At 37.9% G+C, this 16,209-nt stretch overlaps 1 protein-coding gene across 7 annotated transcripts in view; it reads right to left on the bottom strand.

Annotated features, from left to right (window-relative positions):
- The window catches only part of LOC108047030 (palmitoyltransferase app), a 67,571-nt gene that overhangs the window by 34,266 nt on the left and 17,096 nt on the right, over positions 1 to 16,209 (bottom strand). For 6 of the 7 annotated variants that reach the window (XM_044458248.1, XM_044458249.1, XM_044458243.1 and 3 more), the window contains exon 3: positions 1,492 to 1,513. The exons of the other annotated variant lie outside the window; for it this stretch is intronic. The gene's annotated coding sequence lies outside the window, so the exon portion shown is untranslated. The remainder of the gene's footprint in view (positions 1 to 1,491; positions 1,514 to 16,209) is intronic. 7 annotated transcript variants of the gene reach the window in all.

The following is a 16,209-nucleotide window of genomic DNA, read 5'->3' as shown; positions in this document are numbered from 1 at the left end:
CGGCGGCTGCTCGGCGAGAATTTATGAATTCATAGCGATCTTATGTGTAAGCACTACGTATAAATTTAATATATTTTTATGATTTTTTATGGCCACGCGTCGACGGCGACGGGAAATTTAATTTATGCGCCACCGTGCGTGTTTTATTTTTTTTTTTTTTGCTGATGCGATTTTCAGGGAGCTACGACGACGACAACTTATCGATAAACTTCGACACAAACAATATTGTTCCGCCCCCATGTAAGTTGTTGTTGCTGTTGTTGTGGTCCTGCTGAAAAGTGTTTTGTTTTTCCACACACATGACCCCGCTTCAAACATCCAAGCACACACAAACACATCGACTACTAGCTAGTGATACTTCATTTTATCTGGCAGACGCGGGACGAGATTCGAGTGGCAGGGAACCATCGAATCCATCGCCGCCAATATGTTTGTCTGCCAGTCCGCCGACTGCGGTTGACATGAGAGCTTTTTGGCCCGCTACCATGTCGTGTACCGCCTGTCTAGCGACCTCCCTCATCCGCTCCCCGATTGAAGGATTGAGGGTTATTTAGTTCATTGGCCGCCAAGCTGACACTCCCCCGAGGGCCTGGAGTCTGCACAGTGAAAAATATCATCCAAAATGTTCATAAATGCAGTCATTTTAGTCATTATCTCTAAAGAGTCCTAAAACATGGAAACAGGGAAAATATCGTGTCTCCCATATGTTATAACTCCTAAACAATAGTATTTTTTTTCAAATAAATTTATTTTTATGCACACATTTACGCCCACAAACCAAAAGCAACATACAAAATTATTAAAATCCCTCTAAATGATGCTTTAAACATAAATGTTTTTATTGCATACTTTTCAACTAGACAGCACTTTCAATCTTCTGTAATTCCATGACTTTACTGATGCATTTTATATAACAGGTATTGAAAATCTATCCGCCACTTACACACATTATACAATTATCAATATTTATAGCATATTCCCATATGCAAATACTCCACTTGCCTAATAATTTAATCTCCAGCGATTTTGGCAGAACAAAGAAATAATTGTTATTTATATTAACTCTTGATATTGATCAGACTGATAAGATTACAAGTATTTTAAGGTAAAAGCCAAACTGATAAGATAAATCAACCTGATATCGCTGCTGACTTTTCTCTGTGTGAAATCCTGAGCGCCGTCACATGTCGTAGGTCGTACAACAAACTGTTTGTTGATGTTGTTGACGCTCGGTTATGGATTTATGGATTTATGACACTTTGGTCATTGCGGTTGTCAGTTTTCGTTAAAAGTTTTACTTTGCCACTGGCTTACGTGCGGTCTGCAGGGCAGCAGGTCAGGGATCAGATGGTCAGGTGGTCCCTTCTCCTCCTGGACTAATCATGACCCAAGCCTGGGTGAGATTATGGTTGTCTGGGCCGCCGATACGCTACGCTTGTCAAATTCGACACGCCTGGGTCGTAAATACGAAGGGTTTTTGTGTTTGTTTACCTTTATCCGCCTGCTCGGTGAACTGCAAATAGAGACAAGAGCAAAAACAAGTTCATATAATTAATGATCAGGACGTGACATCAACGCACAAAGCACAGGCTCACATCTGCTGGGCCATATCATTTATCATAGAAGTAGTATATGTGACGGGAATTTCAAGCGGGTTTCCGCCGAAAAGCGGAAACGCTGGCTCTTCAATTCGCATTAATAATGCAACAGCTGAAGTCCACATGTCAATATTACCTAAAACCAATTATTCAGCCACGGTAAAACTATTAAATTACGCAATCAACGGACAGCGAGGCACTGGAGCAGCAAATGCAATTATATCAAAAATACATTTATGCACATCCTGTCGTGTATGTAAGTGGGATTTTGATTTCATAAATTTCACGCTACAATTTGCTCTTATTGCTCTCATTAATGCACTATCCACAGGGGCATGAAAACGGTCCAGAAAGAAAAAAAAAAAAAAAGAAGAAATCAGCGCAAATTCAATGAACTCGAAATGGAAGCGAATGCAGGCTGGCCAGCAAAAGGACTTTGCGCCAGGACCACAGCAGACTGACGCAGACACTCGGTCCAGTTGTATCCGTATCTGTATCTGTATCTCGATCTGTATCTGTATCTGTATCCTTCTGTATATGACGTTATGGTTATTCAGCCATGACCGGCGGCTGTCGTTGACGGCCAGTCATACTCGTAATTCCCGGCATGAGCACTCGTCCATTCACCATTCACATGTTTACAACGAAAATATTTACATTGCTGGCATAAAAACTGCATAAATGTGATTATATTTTCATTGGACGTTATGCCTTCTACCGCAGACTCAGTCGCATCGTAATTCGATTGCAATTTCAATTAGCGTAAAATTCAGAGCAGTATTACCGACACGTGCACGTGTAACCAGAGACTGGATAAAAGTATACGACAGACAATATGCCAACCCTCTATATCAGAAATTACCCAATATCCAAATCCAAAGAGCATTCAATTAATGCCGCCAGCAGCTATTGATCAACTTTCAGGAAATTGTTTGTCAGCCTTCAGAATCGGGTGTCAAGAGTCCTTGACTGAGTGAAGCTCTTGGCTAATACCCGATAATTAAGCACTTCCGCTGGGAAATTGGATTTTAATTGAAATGCGGAGCAGTGTGAACTTGACACACCCCCGACTCCTGAGCTCCCTAACTCCCGAAATCCCAAAACTTGGATGCTGACACAATGGAGTCTCTCTAATTGCCGTTTAATTGACTGGCGGAAACTTTTCCGAGACATTTGTTTATAAACCGCACACAGGAAGAAAGGAAGGAAGAATGGCAGCAGACAAGGGCACAATACAAGCACTTATAAGATCATTACAAATTGATGCTATCACCCCGGCATAAGCGTATATATATATATTTATATGTATAGATGTGAGAAAGAGGGGCAACTTAGCAACGCTTACAGCACTCGCTCCATTTTGCCGTGCTGTCGTCGGAATGCCATCTCCTACGCTCCACTGCAAATCCGCTATAGTAAATGTTATCTCTGCAAACATTTGACAATCAAAAATGCTCGGGCCATTGTTTAAAGAAAAAATCGAGCAGCAGTAAAGGCAAGACAAACGCACAAACAATAGTCCACACAGTGGACTCGCACAGAGATATATCAAAGCAGATAAAATTCCATTGAGCTGAGAAATCTTATGACCATCTTTCAGAACAATTCAATTCTTTGCACAGAGAAAAAAAATACGCCAAATGTGGTCAAGCACAATTTATTTAAAATAAGTGTAGGGAAAAATTTTGAAAGATAAAGAACAATAGAGTGAAAGTGTGTTCTATTTTCTTAAAAGTGTTATCATTTGGTTACTAATTTCAGCTCAGTTTTAATTGAAATATTCACTACTTAGACAAAGATAATAAACAGCGTTTTAAAACAATATAATCTATAAGTCCTAATATTGCAATCCTCTAGTCAGTTATAAATATATAGATAGATATTTAAAGACAATTAAAAATGTACGTTTTCTTGTTTTTCTCTGCTGAAAATTGATATTGTTATGACCATGTTTTGATGATTGCCCCAAGAACAAAGAGCCATTAAAAGCTTTTAACCGAGTCTTTTCCAGAGTTATACGTTATAAGATTACCTCTGAGCAATAATAGAGGTAATTTCCTTTCTCTATCGCATTTATTTGAGACCCACTGTGCTTTTCCGTCTCCAAATGGCTGCCTCCTCTGACGACAATGGCATGAACAACAAATGGCACAGCCGGGCGTCATCGACGACTCGATGCCATTCTGGCAGTCGAGGTTAAGTTGACAAGAGAATGAGATTGCATTCTGCTGCTTTTTCTTTTGCTTTTGCTGCTGCCCGAGTTCAATTCATTTCCACTTGAGCAAATGCACGTCTTCTAGACGTAGCTAGTCCTTTGCTTGTTTTTTTGGCCATAGCCAAAGGATATGGCAGCGGGCATAGAAAGGATGCGGGAGCAAAAGTAGCTGCAAAATGTCGCCCCGGGGCAAAATCCCACCTAGTGGGATGTTGTCAATGTTTCGCCTTGAAAGAGCTCAGTTCAACTCGGCTCAACTCGACTCGACTCGACTCGACTCATCTGAACGCAGCTCAGTTTGGCTGTTTGTTTTAGATTTGGCTGCGATGGAGAATGGATCCTTTTGCTCGTCACAGCTGCTGTTTTTCTGCTCCTGCTGCTCGAGCGCTGCTGCATCATCAAATTTCAACTACATGTCCTGCCCCGAGTGGAGTGAAGAGCGGAGCGAAGGATGCTCGAGGGGACTTGCTGACACTGTTGACATTTTACAGTAATGAAAATGATTATTGTCAAGGGTCGTCAGAGCCAAGAGTTCTGGAAATTTTCCCCCGCCCGCATATAAATGCGGTCAAAATAATAGTGCTGCACCGAGCAGAAGGTTGTTTTCGTTTTCCATTTGAGCACTAACACGAAGCAATGTTATGGGAAAAACTTTTAAAGTGAAAATGTGGCAACAAACAACAAACTATCGTTAAAACTAGAAAATCTAGTAGGTTGCTCTTCAAAATTTTATCAGCTTACAAATTAATTAGTTATAACGAACAGTTTTTAGTTTTCGAAATTTCATAGGAATTACTTTAAATAAATATTAAAACAAAATAAATTTGTATTTGGTAAGTAATTAAATTTTAAAAGCAACAAAAAAAGGAATTCCTAAGTTTTTTAATTAAATTAAAAAGAAAAAAGGTTCTCTTAGCTATTATGTAAAAAATATAAGAACATAATTATCAAAAGTCAGCCAGTATTTTAAGTTAAATCATAATTGATTTTCTTCTTCTAATAACATGAATTATTTTAAATAGGGAATCAAATCCAACCAATGAAATTAATGAAATAATTTAATATTTTCAGTGATTTAAAATCACAAGGGATTTCCGTGGCATTGACATGATCTTATTCAATCCCTTTTGGCAACCTCCCCAACTTTTGGCCAAAGCCACCTCAACAGCTGGAAAGTGCTCTCACACTAATCAGAAAGTTATCCACCCAGTCACCTGCGAAGGCGGCTGTCGACATCCGTTTGGAAAACGTTCCATCTTCGTTGCGCATCTGATTTCGCTCCAGCCTCAGCTGGCACACACGACGACTTTGGATGACATCCTGGCATCCTGGGATTCTGGGAGGGAATGAGTTGGGGACCGACTGTCATTGGCCGTGCCAAAATCGCAGAGGCTAAAATTTAGGTTAATTGATAATTGATAAGAGAGCGTTGCCTGCGAGCGCTGCGAGTGGGTTTGTGTCATTTAACTCGACTTCAACTCTGGCCCATGAATATTTAAAGGGCTTTTGTGGGCATGCCATTCACTCAAGTGGGGCAATGAAAATTAGCAAAGCACTGCAAATAGTTTGAAGAGCCGTCGCCCGTCGTTCCACTCTCCCCCAATACGAAATCGAAATGCAGGCGGGTAAGGTTTAGGGCTAACCCACAAACGAGGTCACAGCAGTTGACCCATAAACGCGTGCCCCCCGGCCTTCTGAGGGCTAATGAACACGCAAGGGGAGGGCAAACGACAGCCAAGGCATACAAATCATTTATAATGCACACGACAACGGACTGACAATGCGTTGTAAATTAATTAACGTAACTATTTAAGCCAGACACTCGACAAGGACGCACAAGGAATCGAACTCGAGCCAAGCAATTTCGCAAATTGAATGCCATTATCCATCATCTTGCAAATGCCTCAAGTCGAAATACATAGCGGAAATGTCTGTGCCACCCACACTCCACAACAAGTCAGCCTCAAGTCACACACAACAATGTGTGGTCTGGCGCAAAGGAAAGGCGATCAAATATCCTTGGTTAACGGGAATCCAGTTGAGAATATTTGTATTAAAGCTTTTCCTTTGAGTTGGGTTAATATTGCGTATTTGTATCATATAAAATAAGAACACTTTTCAACATTACAGAAGCTATTGATATCAATAGGTCTAATTGGCATATATTTGAAATTTTAAGCTTTTTATTAACATGTTTAATTGACAAATTTGAATGCAAATTATCAGAAAATCAAATCACAAGTCTTAGAAGTCTTAGGTATCCTAAAGTTAAAGTTAAAGTTATGGACTCTCGAAATCCAATTGAAAGTCACTCTTTTCCAAGACATCGGAAAATTGGAATTAACTAACATGAAAATGGGTCAAAAATTTGATCAACTTTAAATTGAAAATTTTGAATGCAGTTTTTTAGAGAATTGAATCACGAGTCTTTAGAGGTATGCCACTTTGGAATCGGATTAAATTTGGTAAAGTTATGCACTCTCGAAGTCCAATTGGAAGTCACTCTTTTCCAAGACATCGGAAAATTGGAATTAACTAACATGAAAATGGGTCAAAAATTTTATCAACTTTAAATTGAAAATGTTGAATGCAGTTTTTTAGAGAATTAAATCACGAGTCTTTAGAGGTATGCCACTTTGGAATCGGATTAAATTTGGTAAAGTTATGGACTCTCGAAGTCCAATTGGAAGTCACTCTTTTCCAAGACATCGGAAAATTGGAATTAACTAACATGAAAATGGGTCAAAAATTTGATCAACTTTAAATTGAAAATTTTGAATGCAGTTTTTTAGAGAATTGAATCACGAGTCTTTAGAGGTATGCCACTTTGGAATCGGATTAAATTTGGTAAAGTTATGGACTCTAGAAGACCAATTGGAAGTCACTCTTTTCCAAGACATCGGAAAATTGGAATTAACTAACATGAAAAGGGGTCAACAATTTGATCAACTTTAAATTGAAAATTTTGAATGCAGTTTTTTAGAGATTTGAATCACGAGTCCTTAGAGGTATGCCACTTTGGAATCGGATTAAATTTGGTAAAGTTATGGACTCTAGAAGACCAATTTTGGGTCAACATTAAACAAGACATCGGAAAATTGGAAATAGCTAACATGAAAATGGGTCAAAAATTTGATCAACTTTAAATTGAAAATTTTGAATGCAGTTTTTTAGAGAATTGAATAACGAGTCTTTAGAGGTATGCCACTTTGGAATCGGATTAAATTTGGTAAAGTTATGCACTCTCGAAGTCCAATTGGAAGTCACTCTTTTCCAAGACATCGGAAAATTGGAATTAACTAACATGAAAATGGGTCAAAAATTTTATCAACTTTAAATTGAAAATTTTGAATGCAGTTTTTTAGAGAATTGAATCACGAGTCTTTAGAGGTATGCCACTTTGGAATCGGATTAAATTTGGTAAAGTTATGGACTCTAGAAGGCCAATTTTGGGTCAACATTAAACAGACATCGGAAAATTGGAATTAACTAACATGAAAATGGGTCAAAAATTTGATCAACTTTAAATTGAAAATTTTGAATGCAGTTTTTTAGAGAATTGAATCACGAGTCTTTAGAGGTATGCCACTTTGGAATCGGATTAAATTTGGTAAAGTTATGGACTCTAGAAGGCCAATTTTGGGTCAACATTAAACAAGACATCGGAAAATTGGAAATAGCTAACATGAAAATGGGTCAAAAATTTGATCAACTTTAAATTGAAAATTTTGAATGCAGTTTTTTAGAGAATTGAATGACGAGTCTTTAGAGGTATGCCACTTTGGAATCGGATTAAATTTGGTAAAGTTATGCACTCTCGAAGTCCAATTGGAAGTCACTCTTTTCCAAGACATCGGAAAATTGGAATTAACTAACATGAAAATGGGTCAAAAATTTGATCAACTTTAAATTGAAAATTTTGAATGCAGTTTTTTAGAGAATTGAATCACGAGTCTTTAGAGGTATGCCACTTTGGAATCGGATTAAATTTGGTAAAGTTATGGACTCTAGAAGGCCAATTTTGGGTCAACATTAAACAAGACATCGGAAAATTGGAAATAGCTAACATGAAAATGGGTCAAAAATTTGATCAACTTTAAATTGAAAATTTTGAATGCAGTTTTTTAGAGAATTGAATCACGAGTCTTTAGAGGTATGCCACTTTGGAATCGGATTAAATTTGGTAAAGTTATGGACTCTATAAGGCCAATTTTGGGTCAACATTAAACAGACATCGGAAAATTGGAATTAACTAACATGAAAATGGGTCAAAAATTTGATCAACTTTAAATTGAAAATTTTGAATGCAGTTTTTTAGAGAATGGAATCACGGGTCTTTAGAGGTATGCCACTTTGGAATCGGATTAAATTTGGCAAAGTTATGGACTCTAGAAGACCAATTTTGAGTCACTGTATTACAAGACATCGGAAAATTGGAAATAGCTAACATGAAAATGGGTCAAAAATTTGATCAACTTTAAATTGAAAATTTTGAATGCAGTTTTTTAGAGAATTGAATAACGAGTCTTTAGAGGTATGCCACTTTGGAATCGGATTAAATTTGGTAAAGTTATGCACTCTCGAAGTCCAATTGGAAGTCACTCTTTTCCAAGACATCGGAAAATTGGAATTAACTAACATGAAAATGGGTCAAAAATTTTATCAACTTTAAATTGAAAATTTTGAATGCAGTTTTTTAGAGAATTGAATCACGAGTCTTTAGAGGTATGCCACTTTGGAATCGGATTAAATTTGGTAAAGTTATGGACTCTAGAAGGCCAATTTTGGGTCAACATTAAACAGACAAAAAAAATTGGAATTAACTAACATGAAAATGGGTCAAAAATTTGATCAACTTTAAATTGAAAATTTTGAATGCAGTTTTTTAGAGAATTGAATGACGAGTCTTTAGAGGTATGCCGTTTTGGAATCGGATTAAATTTGGTAAAGTTATGCACTCTCGAAGTCCAATTGGAAGTCACTCTTTTCCAAGACATCGGAAAATTGGAATTAACTAACATGAAAATGGGTCAAAAATTTGATCAACTTTAAATTGAAAATTTTGAATGCAGTTTTTTAGAGAATTGAATCACGAGTCTTTAGAGGTATGCCACTTTGGAATCGGATTAAATTTGGTAAAGTTATGGACTCTAGAAGGCCAATTTTGGGTCAACATTAAACAAGACATCGGAAAATTGGAAATAGCTAACATGAAAATGGGTCAAAAATTTGATCAACTTTAAATTGAAAATTTTGAATGCAGTTTTTTAGAGAATTGAATAACGAGTCTTTAGAGGTATGCCACTTTGGAATCGGATTAAATTTGGTAAAGTTATGCACTCTCGAAGTCCAATTGGAAGTCACTCTTTTCCAAGACATCGGAAAATTGGAATTAACTAACATGAAAATGGGTCAAAAATTTGATCAACTTTAAATTGAAAATTTTGAATGCAGTTTTTTAGAGAATTGAATCACGAGTCTTTAGAGGTATGCCACTTTGGAATCGGATTAAATTTGGTAAAGTTATGGACTCTAGAAGGCCAATTTTGGGTCAACATTAAACAAGACATCGGAAAATTGGAAATAGCTAACATGAAAATGGGTCAAAAATTTGATCAACTTTAAATTGAAAATTTTGAATGCAGTTTTTTAGAGAATTGAATCACGAGTCTTTAGAGGTATGCCACTTTGGAATCGGATTAAATTTGGTAAAGTTATGGACTCTAGAAGGCCAATTTTGGGTCAACATTAAACAGACATCGGAAAATTGGAATTAACTAACATGAAAATGGGTCAAAAATTTGATCAACTTTAAATTGAAAATTTTGAATGCAGTTTTTTAGAGAATTGAATCACGGGTCTTTAGAGGTATGCCACTTTGGAATCGGATTAAATTTGGCAAAGTTATGGACTCTAGAAGACCAATTTTGAGTCACTGTATTACAAGACATCGGAAAATTGGAAATAGCTAACATGAAAATGGGTCAAAAATTTGATCAACTTTAAATTGAAAATTTTGAATGCAGTTTTTTAGAGAATTGAATAACGAGTCTTTAGAGGTATGCCACTTTGGAATCGGATTAAATTTGGTAAAGTTATGCACTCTCGAAGTCCAATTGGAAGTCACTCTTTTCCAAGACATCGGAAAATTGGAATTAACTAACATGAAAATGGGTCAAAAATTTTATCAACTTTAAATTGAAAATTTTGAATGCAGTTTTTTAGAGAATTGAATCACGAGTCTTTAGAGGTATGCCACTTTGGAATCGGATTAAATTTGGTAAAGTTATGGACTCTCGAAGTCCAATTGGAAGTCACTCTTTTCCAAGACATCGGAAAATTGGAATTAACTAACATGAAAATGGGTCAAAATTTTGATCAAATTTAAATTAAAAATTTTGAATGCATTTTTTTAGAGAATTGAATCACGAGTCTTTCAAGGTATGCCACTTTGGAATCGGATTAAATTTGGTAAAGTTATGGACTCTAGAAGGCCAATTTTGGGTCAGCATTAAAAATAAAGAGTTTTAAATCATTTGCAATTACTAAAAACTCTCTGCTTTTAATTTTCTTTAATTTGTTGAAGCTTTTTATTTCCAACTAAATAAATCATTTGCATTATTTTGGCGATTTTTTTAGTTTTTACAAAAATTGTTGGATCGAATACGTTTTCAGCTAATGGAAATTTCAATGAATATTGTATTATTTATAGAGCTTAGTAGATCCAAATGGTCAATTGAAATATCGAATTGCATGCCAATGTACCTACCATTGGATGAAGTTAGTGCTCAGAGAAGCGGAAAGCATCTTCTGCCCAGGAGTTTACCCGTTACACAAAAACTGCATTAGGCATCAAACAGTTGGATGCAATGGCCTAAGGGTCGACGGCATTCGCATTGACAAATTGCATCTCAGCACGGCCAATTGAAGGGCTTAAATGTTTTACTATGGCCACATATGTGCGGGTGGCTGGGTGTGTGTGTGTGTGTGTCAACAAAGTAAAGTTGGCTTTTAAAACAATCGAGTGACGACATGGAAAATTAGTTTACGCAACCAATGCCAAGAGCTGGAGGATCTACCCGGCCAATAAAGAAAATGCCGTGAAGAAGAAGCTGTGCTAAGTCAACTCGATGCAAGTCAATCAGGCGGAAGTCGGGGGGAAAATGCCACTAAAACTTTGCCAGCTCACGTGTGCGGGTGATGGAAAAGGATAAGGAGAAGGAGAAGAAGAAGAAGAAGGAGTCCTGGGAGCAAGGACAGTGCCAAGAAAGTGGCAACTTTTGACGGGCCAGCTGCCTCAATTGTTGGCACTCAAGTTGCGCCCGTTGTTGCTGCTTTTCTTGTTTGCCATTGAAGTGGATTTGCTTGCTTTATATTTTCGCTTCTCGATTTTCCCTTTTTGCCCATTTTTGCTCAGCGAGAAAATTGTTTTCCTTAGCTGTTGCTGCCATAGCTATAGCTATGCTGAAGCTGCTGAAGCTTCTGCCTTCATCACGCACTTGCAACTCCCCGGCACAAGTCACTTAATTGAGTGCAAAGCTGGCGATGCAGTGCGCGGATTTAACTTTGGACAACTTGAATTGATTCAAAACTTTTCTTTGTTCGCTTAGCGCATAATAGAGGGTATATATATCTATATATATTTATAAAGGGCCAGATTGAAGGATGGGCCTGCTATTGACAGACTTTCCGGACTGGCCAAGTTGATTAATGTCCGGGCCACTGCGCAAATTATGAATGGAAACAGCACCAGCAGCAGGAGCAGAAACCGAGCTCTGCTTACATATTTTTTAATGGCCGGCTAATTAGCGAAATGCCTGCACATTTAGTGGCCCGGGATAAATCCTACGATTCAGAGCCGAGTTTACGACCAGGCCAGAACTCAGTGCACAGGCCAAGTTAAACGATATTTCAAAGCGACAATCGCACGGCAAGCTGGCGATTTATGGTTATTTGGCCAACTCAAACACACTGTGCAGTCGTGTGTGTGGCCATCCTGACAGCTTAAAAAATTTATCGATGTACAAATTAAACTGCAACTGGAGCAAAGGATGCCGAGTGCAAGTTCAGAGTATAAACCCAAGCAAATAAAAATATAAACAAGAGGGCGACGAGCAGATCGTGCAGTGTTTAATTTTGTTCTATAAATTCCTACAGCTGCAAATACAAATAAACCGAAACTTGGAACTTGAAATTGGAAGCAGAATTTGGGACCACAAATGAACAAACTGGCAAGCATTTTGTGGTTACTTTCAATGGTCTGTATATATATTTGCCAGACGCCCAGCAAATTGGTTCAGGATGGGGAAATGTCTCCCCGCTTCACCCCACAAGCCAACTATTGAAATTGGAATTACTCGTCGATGGCTAATCAAATGGCTGTGGAAACTCAATACCCAATCCTCGACAGGCGATGGGAATCGATGGCGAAGGATGTCTGGCATTGAGTGGATTAAGGCCAAGTGTGTTGGCTGAGCACTTGGCTCATTAACAGCTTCTGGCACGCACAAACCTTTTGGCCCGGAACAGGTCGCTGCGAATGGCCCAGGTCCATAAATAAGGTGTCCATAAATAAAAATGGCAATGGCATCGAACCCCAATTCGATAGTCTAAATTGGAAGCTTCCCTTGAGGATATATTAGAAAATGTTTTATTTGCCTTAAAATTCAATGGCCTTTTATCTGCTGGGAAATAAAATGTTCCGATAAAATCCTAAGCAGGTATTTCAAGCATATCTTATATATTAAATTGATTAATAGAAATCTTTATTGTACGAATATGTGACTGTTATACCTTTAAAATGTATCCTTTAATTTTTTTTGGTGATGAAAAAAATATATTGCTGCATAAAATTAAAAGAAGATTTTAATTAAAGCATTTTTTCCTGCCATATAAAATCTGTAGAAAGTTAATTAACCTTCCAACATTTTTTCAATGCTCATGTAATAAAATGTATCTCCCAAACATTCTTTAACTTAATTAATCCCCTACAATATGGGATAGTACATCGTCAACACATTCTTAGCATCGACTAAGGAAATCCCGACTGGGGCTGCAACATTTTCGACAATGTCTACGCCTGAAACATGGGATTACCCACACAAAATTAAATAATGAAATATTTGCGAACAGGCAACAACGCAGGACCCTCCACATCCCAGAGGTCCTTCGACCACATCGGCTTATTTCGCTCAAGGTGAATAGAATTCTTGGAACAGAGCGGCGCATTATGTGCTTGTGTAATTGTAGGCTGCTAGCCCCAAACGAAAACAAAAACACGAACAGGAAGAATAACATTGGCCTGCAGCAAAACATAAATGTCCTTGTTGCGGTCGGCGGTCAGAATCGGAAACTTTTTGCGCACGTTTGCCCCGGAAGTTTATGGGCAAAGGACGAACAGGGGCGACTGGCAAAGGGGCGTGGCCACAATGAGGCGGGCAGGTCATTGCAGGCAGGCATGGCTGTAAATCACAGTGGACACTGCAGCGCCAGAAATTGGCGAGGGTCCGTAAGGTGGCCAAAGGAAACTCGAAAAGCTGCAACATCAATTTCCTGGCCAAGGTTAAAGATATAAATTATTATCGCCATGCCTGCTTGACTTCTTAGAGGTTAGATAAATAATAATAATAATAATATCAGTTTACTATCTCTCTGTTGTAATTGAATTTTCTCAGTGCAAGTTTAACTAAATTCGATCATATAGAAACAACAAAGAGACCCATATTCAATTATTAATAACATTCAGCTAATAAAATATTAACAAACATTAAATATGTACGAATTAAAAAATTAAAATATATAAAAACACTTTTAAATAAAAAAGTGAATGATCATACCGTTGAATTTGTATATTTTTGGTATTTATAAAATATTTAAATAGTTAAAAGGAAATAAAATCATATATTTTTCAGAATAGCAACCTTTTGGTTATGAAAATTACATACTTGCTAAACAATTTTAAAGTAAATTCTTTCCCTGCAGTTATTGACAGACCCCCAAAGTCTAAGTAACTTGCTTATGGGGAACAAAGTTGCTCTAATAAAAATCTGGCTAGCACGTAAAAGTCATTGACACAACGCAACTGTTCAAACATTGTCGCGGCTTATCTGCGTTTACAGCGCCTTGGGCTATCTCCGCCGGATTCGCAGCGCCATTCTAGGCTGGCAAAATCAAGTTGGCGAAAGTATCTGAAATTTGCATGTTAACTCGATGTGCGTGGGTTAGTGGTAATGCCTTCCGCTGCTGCAGCCTCCTTCCGAAAAGCAAACCGAAAAGCAGGTTGGCAAAAGTTTTTGGGAAATTGAGCAATAAACTTTGCGCGCACTCTCTCACCCACATGTGAGTTAAACAAGCGTGACTGTTTGCTATTTGGGTGTAACTGTGGGTGGTTGGTTTTTCGGGGGAGCTACTCATCGCCAGCTGCGTTCATGCCTTGCCGGAGGAGTAATGAAAGAAATATGCAAATATTGCGGTTTAATTAACTCGTCTTTGTCCTTTTACCTGAACCACTGCGGCCTGATTCACTTTGTTCAAACGATTTTAATTGCCGGCCCACCTGGCGTATGAGTGATGATGATGATGATGATGTTGATGTTGATGGTGGCGCTGAATGCCAAAGTCAATTATAAGAATGCTCTGATAAACTGTGCACATTACGCATACGCCGCGTGTGCCAGCCAGACAATGGACGCCGCCCATTAATAATTATGCACAACAAAATACTCAAGCCAGGAGTAAACAACAACAAGACACTCAGTCCGTATTTGAATGAGGGGCACTTGGGAAATTCGCAACCTAATTTCCGGCACAGGAGAGCGAGCGAGAGCCTTGAAGAGTTGAATTCTAACAATTAGCCCGGCTAGGAAAAGTAATTTCCCTCATTTAAGGCCACCCCAACCACCACTTACAGTCAAAAAGCGCAATACAACAACAGGAGCGACAGATGATGATGAAAATTGCTACGCTGGGCGGCGCCGCAGTTGAAAGTGTAACCACAAATGGCAGCAAATGCCAGAGACGCCAGCTACGTGAGCGCGTTTCGAGAGGGAAATTAAATTGAAATGAGACGCGTTGCCGCGTGCGGAAAATGCTACAAGTTGTTAAGACTATGGCAGTGGCAACAGCAACAGCAAAAGCAGCAAACAGTACAACAAAACCGAACAGCAACACCGGGAAAAGCGGAAAAGCGCCGAGGCAACCGAGAGGAATTAAAAACGGAGCAGCCAAATGGCGACGGCAGGCGGAAATTAAGTTTACGGCGTCGCCTTTCCTTCACCACCCAACTGAAATGCAAGGCCACCGAGAAATATGCTAAATAAACGCAAGTGCATGCATAAAATTATATGAAAACAGCAACCGGAGTCCCCAAACCATATTCGCAGTGAGCCAAACTTTAAGTTCCCCGGTTGTAATTTCACTTGGTTCTAAAAAAAAAAAAAAGTAAAAAGGATTGGCTTTTACGAGTAGGGTTCATAAAGAATATTAAGCTGGTTTATAGTCTTAGACTTATGATTAACATGAAAAAAGATCCGGTTAGTCATAAAGTAATTCAAATTTTCTTTATTTTTAGCAAAAGTTATTTATCTCGATAGGCAAAGTTTACCATTTTTAAATATGTTTATTTCTATTGTGATAAATTACTTAAATTATGAGTAACATTTTTAGTAAATTCTGTTCGCATTCAATAAAAGGTTGTCGAGGAATTTATGACTTTGATAAAAGAACACAAAAACAATTTCCACCCAAGAACTAAGAAATAATAGCTAGAAATATTTGTATCAATTATCAATTGTTGTTGATACATAACTAATTAACAAACATCGAGGAATGACTGCATGCTCAATAAAATTCAAAAATTGTCTTCATTTAATTCCACTTCAATTAAATAGCAAATATTGGTGAAAGCTTGTGCTTCAATTAAATCAAAAATGTGGCAAGAAAAAGGAAGCATAAAAACATGTATTAAATCGCCTTTAGGGTAAAATCTGCTATTTGTTTAAGGTGTTTGCCCGTGCAATATTTGTTTATTTGCTGGTTTGGTTCCACAGTTCAAAATGTTTTCTTTTGCATAAATTTACAGACAGGCTGTCTCTGCGATTTCAACAAATTCATTTAAAGCGACTGCATTAATGTAAAATGAAGTTGTGCACTTGGCTCTCGTTGTCAGTCCGTCAGTGGAATATATATGTATATATTATATATATCCCCCCCTGCCACGCCTTCTTTTTTCCACATCTTCATCTCCAGAGAGAGAGCGTTTAAGGCAACATGTGAAGTGAAATGAAACGAAACGAAACAAGTGCATTATTTGCATTAAATTATGCATACGGCGAAGGTAAACGAAGGTAAAGGGTGCAAAGGGAAAAGAAAAGTGTCAGCAGCCGCGCGATTTCACAC

Source organism: Drosophila rhopaloa, unplaced genomic scaffold, assembly GCF_018152115.1.
Source record: "Drosophila rhopaloa isolate 14029-0021.01 unplaced genomic scaffold, ASM1815211v1 contig_163, whole genome shotgun sequence".
Taxonomy (NCBI): domain Eukaryota; kingdom Metazoa; phylum Arthropoda; class Insecta; order Diptera; family Drosophilidae; genus Drosophila; species Drosophila rhopaloa.
Note: the sequence above shows the minus strand (reverse complement) of the source record. Positions and strands in the feature narration are given on the sequence as shown.